Source organism: Tiliqua scincoides, chromosome 1 (assembly GCF_035046505.1).
Source record: "Tiliqua scincoides isolate rTilSci1 chromosome 1, rTilSci1.hap2, whole genome shotgun sequence".
Lineage (NCBI taxonomy): Eukaryota > Metazoa > Chordata > Lepidosauria > Squamata > Scincidae > Tiliqua > Tiliqua scincoides.
Window position 1 is genome coordinate 23,343,089 of NC_089821.1, and position 25,395 is coordinate 23,368,483.

Sequence of the window (25,395 nt, forward strand, 5' to 3'; positions counted from 1 at the left end):
CAGGGGTCTGTGGGATCAATGTCAGACTCATGGCTGAACCAAGCCTGCACAGAGATGTTGTATGTGTGAACTGTCATTGCTACAGAAGTAGTATGAACAGCTGCCGCAATTCCCGCTGTGGAGGTGACAAGAAAAAGCACTGCCATCATCACAGCAAACAGGTCAGCTGTCTATATAGAACATGACTGGCAATACAAGTTCATAAAGATAACACTTCCAGCCACAAGCCTTTGTGCAACAAAAAACTTGTAGAATTTACTATCACTGGATCTTATTATAGCCACTAGATTCCAGGCACAAACCTAACCAAATTTCCAGCACCAAGGTAAGAGCAATGCAGCTCTAAGGTAAGGGAACAAACATTCTCTTACCTTGAGGAAGCCTCTGTGACTGTCACCCAGCTGCAAGATGCAGCACACACCCCATTGGCACAGCTATTCAGTGCTAGAAAGTTAGTTAAGATTTGGGCCTCAGTCTTTTTGCAAAGCCAAGCAAACAAATTATTGAGGACAGGGTATATATCACTACAACTACATAGCTGAACCAGTTGCGCAGGCTACAGAGAAAATTCACTTGGTGGAATAGGGCTGGCTTCCCCTTATTTAATTATTTGTTTTTCTTTAATTAGTTATTTTGCTTGATGGCATCACTTCCGGTGGGTCCCGAACAGGCTGTCATTCTAAAAAGTGAGTCCCAGTGTTAAAAGTTTGAGAACCACTGCCTTAACTCAAAACAGGTCAATTAGACATTCGGGGGGGGGGGTGACACCCTAGTGACCAAAATTCTGGAAATCATGGTTTTTAGGAATAATACCATCATGTTATATACCATTGGATGCAGAATTTTATCCATTGCTTGTGGGGAAATATTCACTGCATTTATTTTCTGGCTTTTGTTATTATGCAGTTCAAATCCTGAGCTGCTTAGAGGAAGGGTGGTATAAAAATGTGAATGAATTGATTAATAATTAATTAATTATGTCAGATGGGGTGACAAAAATTTATGGGCCCAGGGGTGTCAAATGACCTAGCTACGCCACTGAGCTGAACGAAATCAGAGGCAATCTACCAGTGTGTACCACTAGATTCAAACAATGGGGGACTGTCATCACTATCATGTTCCGCATGTAAACTTCCAGAGGTATGTGGCAACTGCTGTTGGAAGAGCATCTTTAACTAGACAAAACATTTCAGCAAAGCAAGTTCTATGTTCTAATAAACATAAAAATATCCTAGTTAGATGATGAATAAAGGCAGACACAGGAGGCTTGCTTCACTGACTCACAAACAGTATTGGCTAAAACATGCTCATATAGTCAGATGTAAACATTTTTCCCCACACCAAATAACAGTATCATCAAAATATTTTATTATTAAAAGCAGTAATACCAGGATCAGGATTAATGACTTGACAACCTACACAGTATTATGAGTCAGTCCTGGCACTGGTTCATAGGGAGAGATGATGAACATTATAACTCATTACTTTGAGGGTTAGTCCATCAACATGTAATTTTCAGGTACACACATCTCTCAAAATTCATTTCCTTGTACAGTAATAGGGGGTGTTCTTCATAGGGGGTGAAGAAAAGGAACGACGAGGATGGTCTAGCTTTCTCAATAGGGAAAGGCATATCTTACCAAGAATTTTTAACCATATATTCCTCATTAGGCTCACGTGCTCAACAGCCCCTTCCTCCCTAAATAACTGTACGTATCCTTACACATTCCAAATTCACTCTTGATTCAGTTCTAATTACTGAACATCAAGCAGGCTTTTGTCTAGCTATATAAAAATGTGGTTACTTTAGATAAGAGAATTTAGATAACCAAAACATCCCAATGCTATCTTATAATGAAAAACAGCAATAGTGCCTTGATTGCACATAGCATCTCTTCCAGAAGTGGTTCTAAAGTTGCATCATGAGCAACAAATAGAATACTTTCTAATTCATAAGAGAGCCTCGCTCAGATGGAGACAAGACAGTTGACATCAGCCTTACTTGGCCAAAAGCGAGGAAGTTAGCCTACTTCCTTATTAACAAGCCTAAAATCAGACCTATTTTCAGAAAGAGTCTTCAGCTTGTTCCTTACATACTCTGATGATTTCGTTTCTCCAAGAATTTGTGTTGGATTTTCTTTAACTAATGATTTGCTACTTAGAACTTTATGCAGGGTTATACTATAAGGCACTTTGAGGGAGCTTTACTCCCTCAGTAAGTTCTTGCAGGGGAGGGGCTAGGACAGTGACATGATCCCCAGGATTGTGTCACTAAGGGGGGGCGAGGGGGGTGCTTTGCACTTACTTTCAGAAGGCAGGGTTTACTTTCAGAAGGCAGGGCTACAGGAGGTGCGGGGAGCCCTGCACAGCGCTCCCTGAGGCTTGGAACGTTCGCTAAAAGTGGGCGCAAAGCACGTACTGCAAAACGCTGCCTCCCTCCCCTTCCCCCACCCCTTAAAGTGATGGGGGAAGCGTTATACGAACTGGTGGGTCGCGATCCACCAGTTTGAGAACCACTGCTGTAAGGTACAATGAATTTTCTGAAAATTGGTGGGATAGTGATTTATTTCATGGCCATTGGTGAATTTAGACAAAATCCAAAAAGAGGGGAGATGGGGAACAAAGACAGAGAAAGCCAAAATACGTCATTAAATCTTAATTCTTTTAACTAGCAGACCAGTGCAGAAAAGTTGCTCTAACTTTTTCATGTAACCACGATTTTAAGAATTACAGAAGTTAGGAGTTTTTACTGCGACTCTCAATGTGCAGTTTAACTCATTAGTGTGGCAGATACACCCTGACACTTCCTTTTTTTTCTAGCAAGTCTTCTTCCATAAATATAATACCGTATTAACAAAAATTGTGTTACATGCCGAATCCTGAGACTTCCTGTGCTTGATCTGCCTTCACAGCGCAACACAGACAAGAACCTGCGATTGAGCTGACACAGGTCCAAGTCGACCCATTGTGGCTGCTGGGGCTTACCCTGCGGCAAGGGGACAAATGTCCCCTTACCATGAAGAGATCTTCAGCAGCCAAAAATCCCCATGAGATGCAGCATAAACCATAACAGCACCAGTGGATCACCACACGGGAATTAAGATAGGATTGAGCTGTGTATGAGCTGGGTAAGACACAAGATTAATCTTGAAACAGATCTCCATCCGACTGCATAAACTACACTACAATGCAAACACAAACATCAGGAGTCAGGACAACCTGGTTTGATACCCATGAGCGGCATGAAAAAGCTGGTTGCACAGCAGCAGCACAAATGCAACAGTTTGTGCTAGTACAAGATAATTTTAGCCCTAAGAGTATGGCAAGGCTTGGCAGAACAGGCAAATAAGAAACTGATGCTAAAGGGCAGCATTTGAAGGGAAGGTTTAAAAATGGATTTTGGTCCCTTAAAGTAGATGCAGTTAAGGACAATATATACATACACTGATGCATTTTTTATTGGGCAATAAGGAAAAGAATGCATACCTTCCTCAACTGGAGAGGTGTGCTCCTGGCTTCCCAAGACGCTTAGTCAACAGACTGCTTTTCTTAGTGGTGCAAATTTGCCAAACAGTTCAGCAAACATTTGTGGTTCCTGCAGATCAGCAACTGCAAGGTAATAAATTGACAACAAACGCTGCAGAATTCCCAATATACCTTCTGCATTATCTGTGCCCTATCTACTTTATTATAAGTCCTGAAAATGTGGGGTTATGCTTTATCCTAGAAAGAGTATTTACGTTTATAAAATGGGGTATAGTGTTGTTCTTTGGCCACAGGATAGGTTAAGCCAGTGGTTCCCAAACCTTTTTGACTGGCAGTTGCCTTGACCTACCGGGCCATTGGTTGCAGCTTCCCATCAGGGCTACAATTCTATGCATCAGTGTTTCCCAAACTGTGGGCTGGGACCCACCAATGGATTGTAACCTGATAAGCTGATAGCTGACAAAGAAAATGGAAAGTGAAACAGGGCCGTATGTACGCATTTACTCACAAGCAGGACATCGTGCCTCTGTCCTGTGCCTGAAGGGCAGGCTGAGAGAAACACAAAACTATCAGGATGGTCCCAATTCAATGAACATAGGCCCCAAAAATCAGTCAAGAAGGAAGTTGAGAAGGAAAAATTGATCGAGCCTTATGGAAAGTGAAACAGAACTGCACTTGCACATTTACTCACGAGTAGGCACACATGCCTCCACTCTTATCAAAGGCTGAGTGAAGGGGAAAGCAAGGCCATTGGAATGGCTCGATCTGATCAACGTGGAGCTCAATAAACACTCCAGAAGGCACCTCCCCTTTATAGTAAAAAGGATAAAACCAGAGGCTTGAGCAACTGGTAAAGTGAAACTTTTTTTTAATATTATGAAACTAGACGGGTCCCAAAAGACTATCATTTTAAAAAGTGGGTCTTGGTGCTAGAAAGTTTGGAGAACCAATGTTTTAGACTAGGGGTGCCCAAACCCCGGCCCTGGGGCCACTTGTGGCCCTCAAGGACTCCCAATCTGGCCCACGGGGAGCAACCAGTCTCCAATGAGCCTCTGGCCCTCTGGAGCCTTGCTGGAGCCCGTGCTGGCCTGACGCAACTGCACTCAGTGTGACGGTCAACTGTTCAACCTCTTGTGTGAGCTGTTGGACGAGGGTTCCCTCCACCACTTGCTGTTTCACATCTGTAATGCAACAGCGGCAGCAAAGGAAAGGTCAGCCTTGCTTTGTTCAAGGCCTTTTATAGGCCTTGAGCTATTGCAAGACCTTCATTCATTCATATAAGTTCCATCTCTAATATATTCATTTATGTAAATTTATTCAAATCTGAAATGTAAATTAATTCTTTTTTTTCCCCAGCCCCTGACATAGTGTCAGAGAGATGATGTGGCCCTCCTGCCAAAAAGTTTGGACACCCCTGTTTTAGACTGTTCCCAGTCTGTATTATTTCATGTTCACAGAGATTTTTTCCTGTGGAGAAGCATTCATTCATATAAGTCTACTCCTATTGTCTCAAGTGGTACAATCCAGGAACAGTTTTATCCACTTATCTGTTTTTTATATGAAATAAGCCAGAAGCAGATGTTCAGATATGCTTCATACTTGGTAAGAACAGTGCTAAGAATAGTGATACGCTATATGTATTTAATAAAAAAATTAACACCAAAATTAATATTTCACATCAGCACGCTAGTGAGAAGACACAAAATGGAGGCTACAATAACCTACAGGTACAATATCTTATAGGCAGCATGAGCACCTCTGAAGCAACAGAAGTGTGTCTAGTAAAAATCTGAGATTGCAAAGTTATTAGAAAAACAAGCATGAAGATCTGCAATCTAGTACAAAATTGCTTTGACGTAAGGTAAGAAACTCCACACCAACTGTGTAAAAGATGCACCCAACCAATATGCACTGAACAGGGGCAGATAAGTGGCACTGACTACGGACTCTAATCCTCTTCCAATTTGGAAGGGGAAAGAAATTAGGCTCATCAAAAATAAGTGACACCTATAGAAATCTCATCAGAAAGTAGCCCACTTAACTGGGTCAGAAAACAAGGACAAAAATGCCACAACCTTGACAAGATATGTTATGTTCAAATGCTGTACAAAGCGATCAAGAGCTTCAATAACCCCTTCATACTCAGAAGTCCATAAGCAACATATAACATGCCAATAAACGACATATGTCCAATACAGACGGAGACTGCCACTCCAGCTGCACTGGAGTATGGTTATTTTTCTTGCTTTAGTAAGCAATTTGTCTAATACTGCCACACAGAATACATCTTTGGTGTCTCTTTCAGAAGACATAAGATCACATTTTTGTCAAAAGCAACAGTCTGGTCATACAGCCTCCATGCAAGCAAAGGCTGGTTAACAGGAGCTCCAGGTAATCTGATTCAGATCAGTCTCCATAGCAACTCAGTCTCTTGTCCCTAGATCACAGACCGTTTGAACTATTTATAGAGCAACTGCAGTCTTCCCACACACACACACACACACACACACAAACACAAATCTCTCAGCACCTCCTACACTACAAACAAGATTCACCTGGGCACAATAGCGGCCTAGAGGTAGGCGGTTCGACTCAAGGCCTTGTGGTTACTGGAGGTAGGCGGTTCGACTGTCGGTCCGCTTCTCCAGCGGCTGCATTGGCTGCCCATTCGTTTCCAGGCCCAATTCAAGGTGCTGGTTTTGACCTTTAAAGCCCTATACTGCTCTGGACCAGGGTATCTTAGAGATCGCCTACTCCCGTACAATCTGGCTCGTCCTCTTAGGTCATCAGAAAAGGCCTTTTTACAAGTGCCGCCGCCTAGGGAGGTACGTGGGGCGGCTGCAAGAAACAGGGCCTTCTCAGTAGTGGCACCAACGCTATGGAACTCCCTTCCCCTTGACTTAAGAATGGCTCCCTCTCTTGAGACCTTTCGGCGAGGCCTGAAGACCCTTCTGTTTAAACAAGCCTTCTGAGTTCTCGGCCTTTTAACATCTTTTTAACATCTTTTAATATTTTTTACAGGCCTGATTCTTTTATGACTTGCTGCTGCTCTATGCTCTTTTTACCTATTTTTTACTCTGACTGCTGTTTTTTATGATATGTTAATATGTTTTTATTTGTTTTTAAATTATGTTTTTAATATGTTGTAAGCCGCCTTGAGTCCCTTCGGGGAGAAAGGCGGGGTAAAAAATAAAGTTGTTGTTATTATTATTATTATTATTATTATTATTAGAGCCAGCAATTAAACATCATTTTCCATGGTGTGGTTCCCTTTGCACTACATACTACAGTTTATTAGTTGCTGGGACTTTCCCATATACATTTAACATGAAATCAGATTATCTCTCTTCAGCTGTGAGCTAGATCACATAGGCTACTTATACACCATTTATACTACATAGGCTATTTATGTACCATTCTTTGCCTTCCTGCCATACATTATACAGGGTGATTCTCCAATGTTTTCTCTGAAATTGGGATCTAGATACAAGGGCAAGAATCAGCCTTCTTTCAGAGTATTCAATATGCAGTCAATGAGACTCCATTCTCCATGTCTAGGAGACTGAGCTCATATCCTAACGGCATACATCAGTATAAAGTGAGATGAAGAACCAAAACTTGTTCCTTCATGGTTTTCATGAGAAGAAAGCCTCAAAATCTTTCTAATTCAAACCCAGATGTATCAACACAACCTACATTGGCCAGGGGAACATTTTTAACAGGCACAGAGAAGATCTGATTGCAGCAATGCTAAATTCTATGAACTCTATGACAAGCGTCACATTCTTTTCAGCTCTCCAACCCACTCCCTGTTAGCACTTCCTGATTCCTGTTAGTTTGTAGAGAGCATAGACAGCACAGACAAGAACAGTGATAGAAGGGCTACAATCAGAAGCTGTTAAGTCCTTTGCATGATGGGGGATTTGCAAGCCTCAGATAAGCAAATCCACAGATATGAGAGGATGCCTGTATCAAAAACACTAATTTTAAAAACTTTAAAAACAGCCATACAAACAAAAGGAAGTAAGAAAAATACATCAGCAAATCACATAAAAATCAACTCCAAAAGTAATACCACTTAAAAGTATACTCGAAATTTAAGAGCCTAGCAGAATAAAATACCTTTGTCTGGTGACAGAAGGCCATCAGAGAAGGAGAGAGGGAGGGAATTTGGGAGGAAATTTCACAGTTCACTTGTGGCTACCAAGGAGGCCAATCCAGATGTATCTCAGATGTTGGCAGAATGCAGAAGAGACCCTCCCAGGGCATCTTCAAAATCTGGACGGGCAAGACAGCTAGGTCATTAGGGTCAGCTAAGCAAGGCCTGCATCCACTGGAGGAACCACCTGGCCATCCCTTGAAGCTCTGCAGGCATGCAGAGGGGGCTCAAGGCCTTGCTCCAACACTCACAGAAACCTGGAATCAGCACTGTGAATATTTTTATATGGAATGTCATAGTCCTTCAGGTCTGCAGACCCAAGCTATTTAATATTTAAAAGGATATGCCTGTGCCTACCAATCGTCTGGTGCAGTGGTTCTCAAACTTCCTGGGAGATTTACTCCCGGGGTAAGTCTTCGCGGGGGCAGGGACAGCTAAGCGATTCCCAGGATCATGTCCCTGCAGGCGGAGGGGGTGCTATTTTTTAACAAAACATACGTGCTCCCAGGGTCCAGGGGGTGTCGGTAGCCCCGCAGAGCGCTTGCAGGGCTCCCCGCAGCTTTTAAACAGTGAAAGTTGCAAGCGCGACGAAACCAGAAATTCCACTGCAGTAATAATCTTCTAAAATAATAATCTATAATAATCTTCTAAAATCTTCTTGCATGCCTACTGTAATGCTGAGAAGCAGATTATAATTATTATTATATTTTATAATTCTTTTATAAAGAAAGACCAAAATGCTTGAAAGCGTTCTTAATTTAAAATTTGCACACTCCTATCCTTTCACATACCAGGGGTGTGACATGCAACCTGCCTGGTCCATGTGGATTCTCTTTGAAGCAGAAGTGGTGCACTTGGGTTCCCAACCTGCTCTGCTATTGTTCATATCAAACAGAAGAGGCATGGAACAGGCAGGCTGCGGGTCACTCTCCTCATGAATAAACAAAAGCAGTGGTTCTCAAACTGGAGGATCATGATGCCCCAGCCTCAGGATACCTGCCTCTGGTCCCTTAAGAGGTGGGGAAAGGGGAAAAGCAACAACGCAATTCCCAGGATCATGCTGTTGCCAGGGACCCAGGGGTTTACTTACCTGCAGCCAGCGCCAGAGTTCTAGGAAGTCTGGGGGGTCCAGGGAGTCCTTTGCAGGGTTCCCCACACCTCCAAACATGTAAAAATAATAAAAAAGGCACTTCAGGTTTTTGTTGTGAAAACAGACATGTCCTTTATTGTTATTTTTAGATGTTTGGAGGCACGAGGAGCCCTGTGGAGGGCTCCCAGGACCCTCCCCCCAGGTCTCCGGCACTGGCTGCAGGTGAGTTTAAAAAACTCTCCTGTCCCCAGCAGCAGTGTGATCCTGGGGGTCATGTCCCTGCCTTAATCCCTACCCTGCACACATTTACCTCGGGTCTCAAATCCCAAGGAGTTTGAGACTTAAGGAACTAAAGGGAAGGGGGAAAGCAGGCTTCAAATAACCTGTTCCTGCCTGCTTATACAATGGGAGAGGTGATTGGGAGCATGGTAGTCTTCCCTTTTTCTTCTTGCAACAGTAGAAGAAAGGGGAGGGAAGCTGCCTGACTGTGCCCTAACCTTGCATGGGATTTAAAAGGACATGTTCCCTTTAAACCCGTGCAATAATGGATCATGAGGAGGAAAGAGGATGATCCAATTCTCACTTGCAATTAGAGAGAAGCATTGCATGCCATATACCAGTGGTATTCAAACTGGGGCGTTGCAATGTCCCAGCCTGTGGGTCCTGGCCTCTGCCCCCTTAAGGGGCGGGGGCAGCCAGGAGACAGGGGGAAGGCAGTGGCGCGATCCGGGGGGCTGCAGGGGCTTGGGTGCACTTGCCCAAGCCTCCTGCAGCCTCCCAGGGGTGCAGGGAGCCCTGTGCAACCTTCGGCAGGGCTCCCCAGGGCTCCCTAGGTCAGGAAAAGTGAAAGCAGAGCAATCACACCCCGCTCCGCAAAACCGGATACGGAGCACGATCGCTCCGCTTTCCCTTCTGACTCTTCCACTTTTGCAGAGGCTGAGCAGATCACTCAACTCTCCCTTTTCCTGACCTGGGGCGCCCTGCAGGCGGCTGCTGCAGGGACTGGAGGGTGCACCCCAGTCCCTGAAGCCCCCTGAGCAACGCGATCCTAGGGATCGCATCGCTGCCTTCCCCCTGCCCTTGCTGCCTCCCCCGCCCCTGCAAAGACTTACTGCAGGTTTCAAACTCCCGGAGAGTTTGAAAACTGCAGCCATATACCAACAAAATTTTTTTCATGTGCCACCTGGGGCATGCATGCCATAGGTTTGCCAGCGCTGATCTAGACATTCTTCCAATTTGCTCTCCTATTCTTTCATGCTGTTGCATCTTTTACATGATTATTCTTTCAACCAAAGCAGTTTATTATTTACTCATTGCTTCATCATTTCCTCTATTTTCAAAAACCAACTAGAAATGTCATATGGAAAGCAGTATTATGAAGTTTGCTTGCTATGAATAAAATTACCCTGTATTTTCACTCTCTTAAGCTTATTTTCTAAGAGGAAACATTCCCAGATTAAACTTTCCACAGATAAATTTTGTGTTTGTCAATTGGGCAAGTAGGTCAAGTAAGCTGGCACGTGACTGGTGCTTAGAAAGACTTGTTCAGAGGAGTTAGCACTCTTCATAAAATCATGGAAAATGAAAAAAGCAGCTTTTGGCCACATAGGACATACAAATCAAGAGAACTGCACTGCATACGTGGATTACTAAGTAGACAAACCAATATAAAATGTGATTTATTTTGTTTTGGGCTTATACTAGTGAATTCTGACATTGACTGAGTGACTGACAGGCAACTTAATCATAACTTGCGCTGGAACAGGCAAGCTGGCAGGCCTGCGCTTCACCCAGTGCAGGTTTTGGGCTATCTGAGTCTTGGTCCAGGAAAAGTGGAAACTTTTCCCCTTACGCCGGGGAGAGCCGCAGCAGCTCCAATGGAGCTAATCGGATCTGTGCTACCGAAATGGTGGCGCAAATCCGAGCAGCCTGGGACTGCCCCAGGTTGCCTAGGAAAGGGGCTAGGATCCAGCATTAGTGACAGATTCTGGCCCCACCTCCAGCTCCCTACCCGCTTGCTTCTGGGAAAACCCACCGCCCACCCTTCCCCTGCCCCAAAACACCTCCCTCCCTCCTTCTCCTCACCCCCAACCCCTGCACTGGCCGAGCTCGGCCAACGCAAACACATCTGTCCCTGTGGCCCATGTCAGTGCGGGGAGGCCGGTACATGTCCATGTGCAGGCCTATCTCCCCAAAGAGTGGGGCAAGAATGTTTTACGGCACCTTCGCAACACTCTTTGGCTGGTGCAGTGGGATTGCGCAAGCCAAAAGGCTACTCTGGATATGCTCTAATTTATACATGATACAGGTCACAAGAAAAGCCTTTATCCATATAAGCTTTCCATACATGTCTGGTCACATTTAAATAAACTTTGTGCACTGCTACAATAGTAGCTATCACACAATAGTTAATACAATAGTAGCTATCTAGACTTGTCAGAGGTACACCACTTGTGTGCTACTGTTACACACAATTTGACAGAAGAACACAGGGTACATGCATTTTAAACATAACCAGGCATGCATGAAAAGCATACATAGGTAAGCAATTTCTTCATAGCTTTTATCTTATATAAATCAGGCCTAAGCTGCTATTAATAACTATAAACATTCCAAACTGCATATGAGACAACACAGTTCTAATGTTTGCAAAGGGAACTGGGAGCCAGGCAAGAAGGAGTTTGCTACTCTTTCTTTAACTTTGATTGGCATCCTTCAGTCTTGGAAGACTACGGTATCGCACTCTGAATGGTGATTCTGGAACAGTGTCCTCTCCAGTGCGCGAAGCCTGGGTAAAGTAGATATGGAGGATAGACTGTTTCCCATGCAGCAAATCCCCCCTCTCCACGCCACTGAAATGGTCCAATGGAAAGGCAGAGGCCAATACAGTTGGTTCCAGCGGCGTCGCAGGAGTTGCCAGAACATGACTGTGTTCAGTCATGAACCGCCTCTGGGACTCCTGCTCCGGATTTTGCCTCAAGGTTGACTCCTGAAACCTTTTCCGTAACTGGATGTAGCCACAAGGCAGTGGAGATTTGGGATCAGAGTTTTCCTTCTCTCAGATGAGCTGCCTTCCCAGGCTAACGAGTCCCATTACCCGGTGGCTGTTTAGTCGCCTCTTACGACAAGTACAGCCAAACTGAGGGCCTATTCTTATCCCCAGCCCCCAGGGGAAGCCAAACTGAGGGCCTATTCTTATCCCCAGCCCCCAGGGGAAACTTTGATATTAAAAAGAAAATAGGCTTGAGGTGCCAGGGTTTGCCACATGTTCCTTTCTGCAGGACTCATAGATCAATACTAAGAGTAACATCTAACAAGTCTTGCAGCCCTGTCCTATTCCTGATATACGCCAGTGTATCTCCACATATTTCAGCAAACAGCTCCACCATTATATAAATCCAATTACCGAAGCTGGCACAATGTTGCACCAACGTAATTTGGGCACCAACACAACTCTGTTGGTGGAAAGGCCAAACAGGGAGGAGATTGGGGTATAACATGAAAGGGATAAGGAGGAGTCAATGCATGTCATACCCTGACCCCCTTCAGATACCCCAAACACTGGAAAGACATATACCAATGGCAGAGCTGGCGTGGGTAAGAGTAACCCCATAAGGAACAACAGAGGGGGAAAAAACAGCAGAAAAATTGCACCTCCTATTACCAACAACCTTATCCACTTTTCAAAGAAGGAGCCCAGGATACAGACTACATATGGCAGCCAATCACAGCACCCCAAATGCTGTACTAAAGTCCCTGCCAGGAAGACTACAGCTCAGATTATCAGAGACACAGCATGGAGCTATATATCTCTGGTCTCTCAAAGGGGAACATTAATGATGGGAACCATGGTGAAAGGGCATCTGGTACACAAAAGGGGCACCTTGCACAAACAATCTCTTGTCCCTTGCAACATGTATGGTATAAACAAACACCTGTCTTCTCAGAAATCTTATTGCAAGGACTCAGTCCCAAGAACACTCCACACACAAACATCTAACTAGAACCTCACCACCCCAACAGAGGAAGCAAGCACAATGTACTCAACATAAGTAAGCAAATGGGGGACAGAATTCTTAAAGCTGGTTGATCATTGTATGCGGTGATTGACTCACTGGATATCATACCAATGATGCCCTATGGGTAGATGAGCTGTGTAGATGAGCTGGGTAGATGAGGATTCCCATGGATGCTGGGGGAGTTGCCTGGACAGACTTAGGATATGACTGACATCACACTGGCATCTGAGTGCCATCATCACAGAATCCAAATATAATTGGGCTGTAAGGATGCAATCCTATGCACACTTTCCTGGGAGTAAGCCCCATTTAACACAACAGAATTTATTTCTGAATAGACATATCAAGAATTGCACTGTAAATTTCCCTTGTACAATGTGTTGTGATGGTTTCAATTATTCACATTTGGTGTGCTGAGTAGCAAATATGCAAATACACAAAAAATTTACACTGGCCTGGAGAGAATACATCTGCAATGGTAGAAGCAACTTAAGCTTCAGTGTGTAAACAGCAAAGCTGGCAGCTGAGTTATATCTGGCGGTAGTTCCTGATAGCACAAGAAGATTAGATTTGACCCAGAATGGATTGCTTAAACACCTGCCAAAAGAATTACTCAATGTCAATGCAGTACAAATATTGCCACCTAGCCAATAAATAAAAAGCAGTCATCAGCACAAGTTGATAGAAAGGAAACTTGGAGGCTGCTGGGCCTTCCAGGTTAAAAGACTTGAAGGTTAAAGCAGCAGGTAGGTTGAATACAAATCTGATAAATGGCTTATTCTAGCGGTTCCCAAACTCTCCTGGAGTTCAAGCGTTGCTGTAAGTCTTTGCAAGGGAGGGGAGATCACAGCTTTAGAGTTTAAATAAAGATCACAACCCACTTCCGGTTTCACGATCTCCACAGAAGTGGGGTTTATTATCACAAAATCGGAAGTGGGTAACCTTTATTTTTAGATTTTACAAGGCTTGGGGAGCCCTGTGGGAGCATCCATAGGTCCCTCCCCCGACCACAGCAAGCTCAGATAAGTGTGAAAATGCCCCAGAAAGCCCTGGCAGTGGCACAAAAGTCCCGGCTGCATCACTGCATTCCCCCTCCCCAACCCTTAAAGGGGCACAAACAGAGCTTCTCTGGCTGGGACATTGTGATGCCCGAGTTTGGGAACCTTTGGTTTATTCTAAATTATAGGCATGTACCACTTAACAACCATTTGCTTAACAACAAACTGCATATATGATGGTGGTCAAAGCACAATAAAATGCTCTTAATGAGGTAATTGCGTCTTCCATAGCTTGCAGCAGAGTGTCTGTTTACACAACAGAGAGGCTCTTAATGCAAAGAAGAGGCAATCTATTTCCAGTAGCCTGTGCAGCCAGTTAAGTGTATGGCAGGGAGTCTCTGTTACACAACAAAGGCAATAGATTGGACTACATGTTCACTTAATGACATAATCACATAACAACAGGGATATGAGAACGTATCCCAGCCATTAAGTGGTGCACATTGGTAATTACTCCTCATACAGGATTATGTTAAAAGCTAGGATTCACACAAACTCTAAAGCAGGGGTGTCCAAACTTTTCGGCCAGAGGGCTGCATCAAATATCTGGTACAGTGTCAAGGGCTGGAAAAAAAATTTTAAATATAAAATTTAGATAAACACATTAGAGATGGAACTTAGATGAATGAATAAATGAATGAATGGGATCAAATTTCCAGGATTTCTCCAAGCACCTACACACACCACAGAAATAAAGCACTCACTCAAATGGACCCCCATTCCCCCACCTCTCAAGCAGCTTCCTTAAATATACAGGACTACATACCTCAGAACCAACAAATCGCAGGAAACACTTGGAGCATGTTCCGGGTAGGCCTGCCCAGTGTTACTTTCACTTTTTCGGAAAAAGCAGTAAGTCATGTTTTTAGGCTTTTAGAAGGCATTCTGAGAGACAGGGAGGCATACTCTCCAGAAGTGACTGGAGCTCTGCCAGAGGCTCACAGGGGACCAGAGGCTGGCCGCGGGCCGGATAGAGGCTCACCGCGATCCATATCTGGCCCCCAAGCCAGGGTTTGGAAATCCCTGCTCTAAAGTATAACAGACTAAGGGCACAATCCTAACCCCTTAAGTCAGTGCTCTCCAGCACTGGCACAGCAGTGCCAATGGGACATGTGCTGCATCCTGCAGTTGGGTGTCACTCACTGAGGCCTTGTCAAAGTAAGAGAATGTTTGATCCCTTACCTCAGAGCTGCATTGCCCTTATGTCGGTGCTGGAAAGCACCGACATAAGGGGTTAGGATTGCACCCTAAGAGAACACTAACAGCAAGTAAGCAGCTTCCTGCTACCATTCTGGTCATCTCCCTCCTCTAGTATTCCAGCTGAATGCTTCTCACATTCCTCTCTTGCATTCTATAACAGGTTGCAAAGGAAGAGAGTTGAGCGCTTAGTGCCACAGTAAAGGAAGATAGATAAGTAATGGGCATGAAGAGGGCAAAGAGCCATGAATAAATGAATCCCCAGATACAGGAGGACCAGGGTGACCAGATACAATGGAGGAAAGAGTGCCTACACCTTTAATCATTGTATAGAAAAGGGAATTTTGGAAGCTGCAGCTTTTTAAATCCTTCCATGTTGAGCTGCGCCTGCCAAAATTTCCTCATCTATACATAGTTAAAGGTATAAGCTCTCCTTTGTATCTCATCATCCTGAGGAGGACTCTTGTATATCCCACCTTTCCCTCCAAATAATCAGTCATGCTACTGAACTTGTACAGCTAATTTTATTCTTGCATTTTAAATGAACCAATGACATCCTCAACTACTTACATAACGATTCCTGCTTTTCTTCCCATTTGTTGATTGACCTGGAAGTATCCAAATGCCTAGGACAGTGTTCTTCAACCTGTGGGTCATGACCCCATGGAGTCAGAAAGCCTCATGGGGGGGGGGTCACAGAAATTTTTCAAATCCTGTGCATGAGAGATCCAATCCAATAATGGTACTGCCTTATCTCGCCTCTTGTCACTGTCTTGCCCTGCAGCTCCTAAGGCCAGCCCTGCTCAGGTTGCTACCTCACAGGGTTGTTGTGAGGACACAAGAGGTAATGGAGTAGGGAGGAAATGGAAAGTAGGAAATGGGAGTAGGCAGAGTGTGGGTGAAGACAGGGATGGGGCGGGCAGATCCGGTCATGGGAGGAGGGCGGGATTGGCAATGGGTCCCCAGTCACATACTTTGTTTACTGGGACTGTGGCATGAAAAAGGTTGAAGACCACCCTGTTCTGGGACATTCAACCATTATTCATAGCCTTTTAAAATAAGAGATGCTAGCATCCAAATCTGCAACCGAGTTGTGCTTTCTGAACAGAAAACCCTTTTCCCTAACTCTCCAAAAAGCAGAAGCAGATAGAAATTATTCAGGTCCACCAAACAGCTGAGTATTGTATTCAATACTATTGAATAGTATTGTATATACTATTGTATTGTATATAGTATTGTATTCTACCGATGTGTTTGTTTAGCTCGGTGTCGAGAGAAAGAGTGTCGGAGATCGTTGAGCCAAGGTACACAAAGTCATGGACAACCTCCAGTTCATGTGCAGAGATTGTAATGCAGGGAGGTGAGTCTACATCCTGAACCATGACCTGTGTTTTCTTCAGGCTGATCGTCAGTCCAAAATCTTGGCAGGCCTTGCTAAAACGATCCATGAGCTGCTGGAGATCTTTGGCAGAGTGGGTAGTGACAGCTGCATCGTCGGCAAAGAGGAAGTCACGCAGACATTTCAGCTGGACTTTGGACTTTGCTCTCAGTCTGGAGAGGTTGAAGAGTTTTCCATCTGATCTCGGCATCACCTGGCAGGACAAAGTTCCAAACAACACAGTCCTGGAACGTGCTGGAATCCCTAGCATGTATGCACTGCTGAAACAGAGACGCCTGCGTTGGCTCGGTCATGTGGTGAGAATGGATGATGGCCGGATCCCAAAGGATCTCCTCTATGGAGAACTTGTGCAAGGAAAGCGCCCTACAGGTAGACCACAGCTGCGATACAAGGACATCCGCAAGAGGGATCTGAAGGCCTTAGGAGTGGACCTCAACAAGTGGGAAACCCTGGCCTCTGAGCGTCCCGCTTGGAGGCAGGCTGTGCAGCATGGCCTTTCCCAGTTTGAAGAGACACTTGGCCAACAGTCTAAGGCTAAGAGGCAAAGAAGGAAGGCCCATAGCCAGGGAGACAGGCCAGGGACAGACTGCACCTGATCCCAGTGTGGAAGGGATTGTCACTCCTGAATTGGCCTTTTCAGCCACACTAGACGCTGTTCCAGAACCACCTTTCAGAGCGCAATACCATAGTCTTTCGAGACTGAAGGTTGCCAACCTAAATAGTATTGTATTCTAGTATTCAAACTGATCATGGGTTAACCTTACCCTCTGTGGAGCAACATAATATTGATAAAACTTTAGATGCTACATAGTCTCAAACCATCACCACCCCCAAAATGAAACAAAACAAAATCACACCTAGTACAGACTTTAAACAGGCTATGGAAAAAACTGAATGAATACAGGTTTCAGTGCAGACCATTTCAGAGATTATTCAGAGGCAAACCCAAGCCATCAAGCACATAACCAATAGGAAGCTCCAGCTACTCATCTAATGAGTGTGCCTGCATGTAAATATATCTACTGCATTCATATTTTTCTTTTCTGCATTCCATTACATTAGGGAAAAAACAGGTATGCATTAACTATAGTATGTGAAGTAGCCCTGTCCAAAATGACACTGCTATGTGATAACAGAACAAAATAAGAAACTCACTCTTAATTTGTTCTCTACTATTGCTCATTTGTATAGTATATTCTTTGCACTTTTGCTTCCTCATTATTCTGTTGAATAGCTAATAGTTTGAGATTGCCTCTGTCCACATTAAAGCTCCCAGCATTTCTAATAGAGTATTCAGAATTCTTTCTGTTTGCAACTTCCCTGCTTAAAACCATCTAAATATTTCATTAGCATGAGCTGTGCTGCCAGCATTAAAAAATTATGAAAGATGTTAAGCAGCCTGAATGTAACATATTCTCCTTTCTAGCTAGCATGTTATTATTCTGTTCCCACAAAAGATGTCAAATGCACAGTGAAGATCCTTTCAAATACTTATTCAAGGTCAAGTTGTCATAACAGTGCCATCATTTTTTTCATGGATATACCAAAGCAGAATTTTTTATGTAATAGAATTGGAATGACTCACTTGGTGCTGTAAAAATTGTTGATTATGCAATTGTGGGTATGCACCTACAGTCTGATATTTTAATATGTACTTACCTTAAAAAGTAATACATGATATAATGGCTAGATAGGACAAGAAAAATATGTAATCATTCTCATAGTAATTATTTGTTTATTGTTCACAAACACCCATCCATCTGGACACTTGTGGCACGTTATAAACTACCTTCTAGGTAGTTGGGATTGTTCTTTAAGATCATACATGATTGACATATGTCATGCTATTACCTGGGCAAAGAGACACCTTTAAAAGTGGTGTCCTCTTATATTTAGAAAGGGGAGAGCAACTGCATCTCTTCATCCCAGAATGGTGCCTTTTCCAGTGGCTGCTGCTGTTGTCTCTTCTGCATTTTTTTTTAAGATTGTGAGTCCTTTGGGAACAGGGAGCCATTACTGATTTATTTTACTATAAACAGCTTTGCAAACTACTTGCCTTGAAAAGCAGTACATAAATATTCATAATAATAAAAAAGAAAAATTCCAACTTTAGGCAATTATTTAGAGTTTATATCTTGGTTTTTCCCTTTCTTTCAGAAGGCCCAAAACCCCTTACATAAACACATAATGTTTACATAAAACCAATAAAACCAAAACTTTTGGTTGGAGGGATGGGAGGGGAGGGGAGGGGATGGGATTTTGCAATGGCGCACACCAGATCTTATCCCCTCTTTCACAAATCCCCCCACCCCTTTTCCCTCCTCAGACTTATGCCACCTTAGACAGCTTGCGTGCCTACTTGGCTCTAGTTTGCCTTCAGGTTGTACTACCACCACCACCAATCATATGGTGCAGCATGTGCCTTTTTAGGGCAGCTGCATTAGCACTTGCACTGGGGGATAAGATTGGGCTATTAGAAACATATTAGTAGCAAGTAAAGTTGAGTAAGGTTGACCTTCAATATGTTCATAAGGAGCAGAAGTGCTGCATTCTGCACCATGAAAAGCTCTGAGGTGTCTTCAACAGAAGCACAGTATACAGCACATTGCAGATATCAATCAAGGAGATTGGCAAAGGGATCTATCACAAGAGACCTACTAGTCTTCAGAATAATGTGAAAGTTTATTGCTTTACAATAACATACTACTTCTAATCTCCATGAAGAAGTGCCACAGACACATCACAGCTCTAATTAATAAAATCTCCTACTTGCCACTGCCAATATCTAGGCATCCAGCAGCTGGTAAACATTTCTGTAGGGCAGCAATCTGATGACTTATTTATGTTACTGCTTTAGTAGTCTTTACTTTTCAAAATTTATAGCAGGAGAGCAACTGTCCCCCTTCATCACAATATGGCGCCTTTCCAGTGGCTGTTGTTGGTATCTCTTCTGTATTTTTTTTTTATATTTTGAGCCCTTTGGGAACAAGGAGCCATTCCTTAATTTATTTACTATGTAAACAACTTTGTGAACTCCTCCTTAATATTATTCTTAATAATAATATTTTTATCCTGCCCTCAGGGCAGCTTACAAAATTGATAACAGCAATGATAATAAAAATCTCAATAAAGACAGAAACAGTGGTTTAAAAACATCAACACCAGTAAAACACATGAAAAGGCCTGGGCATATTAAAAAAGTGGGCATAGTAAAAAAGTTTTCACCTGCCACCAAAATGAATACAGGAAGCACCAGGCATACCTCCCAAGAGAAGCATTCCACAGGCAGGACATTAGGAGAAAGCCTTTTCTTCTAATGATAGGGTACAGATAGGGTAGGAATACAGGAACTCTGAGGCAGATTACTACATGAAGTATCTTCAGCACAAGCCATTTAGAGTTTTAAAGGTCACAGAGAGCACATTGAATTGAGCATACAAATGAAAAAGGAGTCAGCCTAAGACCTGACTTAGGAATGCTTGGACTGTTCTTTGAGACCATACATGACTGACACATGACATGCTGCTAACTGGGCAAAGATACTGAGCAGTGAATCAGAACTATGCGAGTCTAAGTCTTGCATCTGCCAGAACTCACTAGATGGACTTAGCCAAAGCCTCTCCCCAATAACAATATGGGGATAATAATACTATATTGCCTTATAAGGTGGTTGTAAGGACAATATCAAAATAACTGTGAAATCCTTTGTGCAATCAGAAAGAGCTATATCGGAGTTATTACAATTATCAGCAAAAAGAACGTATAAATACAACTGAATATCAACAAATAAAAGAGAAAGAAGCTGTAGTTTTCCATATGCATCAACCCTCACAACATTCCTTTTCAAAGCACTATGAGTCAAGACACAAGCGTCATTCAAACATGCAGCAAAAAAAAGAAAAGAAAACCCTATGCACAACAAATTAAACAATTAAAAAATAATTCATCAACTTGCTACTAAGAAAAAAAGCCCCTCAGAATACATACTGTAGTCATTTTCCCATTGGGGATAGTCTATAGTGTATTTCCTCATTCTCTACTTCCCAATTCTTAATAGGAATAGTCAGTGTCCTCACTGGACAATTAAAAAAACTTTTTTCAAGATTGACATATGGCAGACTTCTAATGCATGCAAAGCTCTTTAACATAATTTAAGTAGAAGCTAATCTGTAATAACAGCATTGAAAACAAATGTAGATACAACTGGAAGATGTTTATGTGGGTCTAGGAAAATATGCAAAACTTCACATAAATCTCAAAATACAAAACAGTTTGGATGATGAATGTCCAAGCAACCCACACTAACATTCATGGTAGCAATGAGAAAGCCAGTTTAGGGCTCAATCCCATCCAACTTTCCAAAGCCAATACAGCCATGCACTACATCCTGCAGTGGAGGAGCAGTCACAAAGCCCTCTCCAAGGTAAGGGAACGTTTATTTCCTTATCTTGGGGCTGCATTGTGGCTGTATCAGTGCTGGAAAGTTGAACAGGATTGGGCCCTTAGTCCCTATACCTTCATAAGAACAGCCCCACTGGATCAGGCCATAGGCCCATCTAGTTCAGCTTCCTGTATCTCACAGCAGCCCACCAAATGCCTCAGGGAGCATACCAGATAACAAGAGACCTGCATCCTGGTGCCCTCCCTTGCATCTGGCATTCTGACATAGCCCATTTCTAAAATCAGGAGGTTGTACATACACATCATGGCTTGTAACCCATAATGAATTTTTCCTCCAGAAACTTGTCCAATCCCCTTTTAAAGGCATCCAGGCCAGGTGCTGTCACCACATCCTGCGGCAAGGAGTTCCACAGACTGACCACACGCTGCAGTTCCCCCCCCCCCCTTCTCTTTGGCTCTAACAGAATCAGGAAACACAAAAATATCCATCAGATTTGAAAGATATTTTTGCATTTCTCTGCAATTTTTCTGCAATTTTTTATAACGTTAACACAAGCATAAAGTACAGCAATTGATAAGACATCTGCCAATTAGACTGGGGAAATAAAATTATATTAATGAACTTTATGACAAAGGAAAACCCACTGATGTGTAAATACAGAGCTCAGTAATTTTGTTGTAAGTAAATGTATATGGACTAAAGCAAGCCATCCTCTGCCACCAACGCAATTAATATTTGCACTATAATAGGTACAGTAGACATGCCATGAAGAGCCATTCCTAAGCCATCTAATGCCTCATTAATTCCATTTTTAAAAAGTTATATTTGACCTTTCCACTCCCACTAAGGCCGCACTCAAGACAGCCACCCTCATACAGTACTAAAATAATAATACTAAAGGAAACAGCATGATAGGTCACCACTTTGGATGCCAGTCAAGGATACATTCCTTTAATGAACCCTCATGCATTTTTTTTTAATTTTCACAAGAAAACTAGCACAGCAGGGAGAAAAGTTCTAACCCAGCTCTGTACCTGTTGTGATAGATCAGCCATTTTCAACCACTGTGCCGTGGCACACTGGTGTGCCATGAGTGGTCCACAGGTGTGCCACAGGAATTTGAGGGAAGGTCATTTATTAGTAGGGCCAATGGGGGATATGAGCCCCCACTGGCAGCATGGTGTGCCTTGTCAATTGTCAAAAACCTGATGGTGTGCCTTGACAATTTTAATGCCTGGTCAATGTGCCATATGATGAAAAAGGTTGAAAATCGCTGTGATAGATCCTTGCAAATACCAAGGAATTGTTCACATAGGGAACATTAAAAAAAACTGTTTTAAAAATTCCCCTTGGTGTAATAAGGGGATCTTGTAAAGATCAACAAGATCTTTACAAGAGTAGCAAATACTACATACATTCAACCAACAACATTAATTGTACACAAAATGTCCCTTTTCCCAATGTCCCAAAATGGAGCCCAGAAAATGCAACTCAGATTGGTCATCAGGGCCATAGTTGTGATAGTCACATGACATGGGAGAGGAGGGAATGAAGGAGCCTGCTGAGCTCTGATCTGGCATCAGTTAGCAGTGAGTTGAAACTTTTTCCGCAACTTTTTTCATGCACAGGAGGGAAGAGGGCTTGATGTTTCTGGCAAGGTTGGGGGGGCAGAGAGAGTGTATGTGTGTAGAATGAGTAAAACAGGGACCTGGAGGGCTCTTTGGAAGTTATGACTCTGGTCACGCTGCCCCCCTCCAGAGCACATGGAGAGCAGGGATGGTCGAGAGTAGCTGCAAGGAAGGTTGGGAGAGATTTCTACTTGTACTGGCTGGGGGGGGGTGCTATTCTTCTACTGTGGAACATGGTAATTGCTACAAAGGTATTGTTACTGGGAGGGGGCAGGGAGAAACATTTCTGTTCGAGAAATCATGGTGGGGTTTTTTGCCTTTCAGATATATTTTTAAAATTAATGGTTGCTGCTTGGGAGCTGAGGGAACCCTTTTTTGTGGGAGAATGCATGGAAAGCATTTGAGCTAAAGACGACCAAGAACTTAAGTGTGGAAAATGTTCTAAGCAGGAGCAGATGGGGGGGCATGGGTGCAGGCCCCCCTCCAAACTATCCTGCCAGCAGAGAAGGGCACACGCCAGGATGAAGAGCAAAACTGGGTACCAGGGAATGCCCACTGGGGAGGCACCAACAGATTGGCTGAAATGGAAGCCCAGGTCTGCCCACCCAGCACAGAGGCTATAAGTTCAATCAGGAGCCCAAGTCTACCTGGCTGGTAGACCTGGGTTCTGAAGGAAGTACTCATTTCCCCCCCCCCCCAATTCGGGCACTGGATTCATCCCTGGTTCTAAGGAGATACAACTCTCAGAAAGATAGGAGAATTCAGCTCTACTAGGGAAATTCAATAAACTCAAACCTTCTCTACTTTGCTTTTTAAAAGTAATGAATATTGTAAAAAACTAATATTCCAATGGCGTTAGTATTGATTTGCATATCTTTTCTCTAGTTTTTATGTAAAATAAATTTTATTTTAATATGTATCAATGTGTCATTGGCAAATGAAAGGTTTTCAATACAAGTAAATACTACCTGCATCACAGTGATCTGTTTTACTTTTGCTGGGATGCAAGCCTGTGTATTGTGCTGGTGTGCAAAATGAAAGGATATGTTGCATGTTATTTCTGTTTAGACAAATATATTTTACACTGCATACAGAGATGCATTTATTCTACGTGTATGCAAATTGTTACATTGCTTTACAGATAACGAATACGTCTTTCAAAAACTTCCCCAAAATATTTTCTCTTCATGAAATTTAGGTGAGTTACGTGTCTCTGATGTTTCTCCATACTAACCATTTCATTTTTGTACACTAGTATAGGTATCTGACATAAATGCTCACCCTGGAAAAAAAAGTCACCCACCCACCTCTAGAATCCTGGCTACAGGCCTGTTGTTCGTGAATATCTTCTGCAAGGCATAACAAATACACAACACACACATTTGCCAGCGCTGTGTGGACAACCACACGCAAGACAACCCAGCAGCCTCTAAGATGATATACAACATCCTGTGTGGGGTATGATTGTGGACCCACAGAAGATCTTTGGCTGATCACAACATTGAGGCTCCCAAGTCATGCTTTAGTTTCGAATCTTCCTGTAGCCAGTGACCTTGGCCAGGCATCAATAGAGAGTGAGTCCACGAAGAGCTGCTGAGACAGAGTCCAGTCTTACTAGTACTACTCAGCCTTGAATAGCCCTATAGGATGGGTGGATCATCTCAGTGTACTCAGCATCATCTCTTTACAGAGATGGCTCAGGGGACAGGAGAAGACAGAGAGAAAGAACTCACTCTCACACACCAGTCCTTCCAAACAACCCCCCCCCACTCACTCACACTCATGCTCTCTCACACACACACACATTCTCCCTCTCTCTCTCTCTCTCTCACACACACACACACACACACAGTCCATCCAAACAAACCCCCCTCTCTCACTCATGTTCTCACACTCATGCTCTCTCTCACACACATTCTCCTCTCTCTCTCTCTCTCTCTCTCACACACACACACACACACACCAGCCCTTCCAAAGGCACCTCTCTCTCTCTCTCTCTCTCTCTCTCTCACACACACACACACACACACACAAAACACACACCAGCCCTTCTAAAGGCACCTCTCAGTCACCAGCCCTTTCACACACTCTCACACATTCACGCACACATACACACGCAGTCCCAAATGCACCACTCTCTCTCACACACACACACACACACTCCCTCTCACTCACGCACACCAGCCCTTCCACACTCACACTCGCGCTTCCAAACGCGCCTCTGTGACAGCCCCTCTCGACTGCCTCAGCCGGGCGGGCCCTTGCGGGAAGCGGGTGCTGCCGGCCTCGGTGGCCCCGGCAGCAGGGCTCGTGCTCCGCGGCCCTCACCCCCCCTCCCCCCGCGTCAGTCAGGCTCGCTCCCACGCCGGCTCCCGGCACCCGCGGCCCCCTCACCGGACTTCGCAGCCCCTCCACGCCACGCCACGCCCGCCTCAGCGCTGCTCCCCGAGCCTCGGGCGGCCTGGGCCAGCTGCACCCCCAGCGCCGCCGCCGCAGATGTCACAGACGCGCCAGGCCCGCTCGCGGCGCTGCTGTCAGCGGAGCCGCGTCCTCCGCTCGCACAAGCCCGGCCCACCGGCCAGTTCCGCATCAACAGCCTGGAACGGCGCGGAGGGGCGGGCAGTGGGCGGCGGGGAGCGAGCCACTCACGGAAGGCGGGCGGGGCGGGGAGCCTGCCAGCCGCTGCGCCAACCCCCCACGGGGCGGGCGGAGGGGCGGGGGCTCCGTCAGGCGGGCCTTGAGCACCATGGCCAGCGCTCCTCGGGCGGAGCAAGGAGCACCGTCCGGCCCGCCCCCCGCCTCATGTCACAGCCTGCCCCCAGCCCACGTCGCTCTGGGGGCTCCCAGTGCTGAGGGGTGACGTGTAATCGTGACGTCAAACATCCAAGGTTACGTCAAACCCTTGCAGGAAAGGCTGCAGCGTTTGAGCCTCTCAGGGCGCCCGGTGGGGGGGGGCA

The 25,395-nt window shown here is 44.4% G+C and overlaps 1 protein-coding gene across 21 annotated transcripts in view; it reads right to left on the bottom strand.

The window, feature by feature from the left end:
- The window catches only part of MADD (MAP kinase activating death domain), a 92,106-nt gene extending 67,076 nt beyond the window's left edge, over window positions 1–25,030 (bottom strand). For 14 of the 21 annotated variants that reach the window (XM_066633540.1, XM_066633380.1, XM_066633532.1 and 11 more), the window contains exon 1: window positions 24,833–25,030. The gene's annotated coding sequence lies outside the window, so the exon portion shown is untranslated. Of the gene's footprint in view, window positions 1–3,486; window positions 3,610–24,832 lie in introns of all 21 variants that reach the window. The other 7 variants (XM_066633523.1, XM_066633470.1, XM_066633426.1 and 4 more) reach the window with 2 other exon arrangements.
- Between the last annotated feature and the right edge of the window lie 365 nt (window positions 25,031–25,395).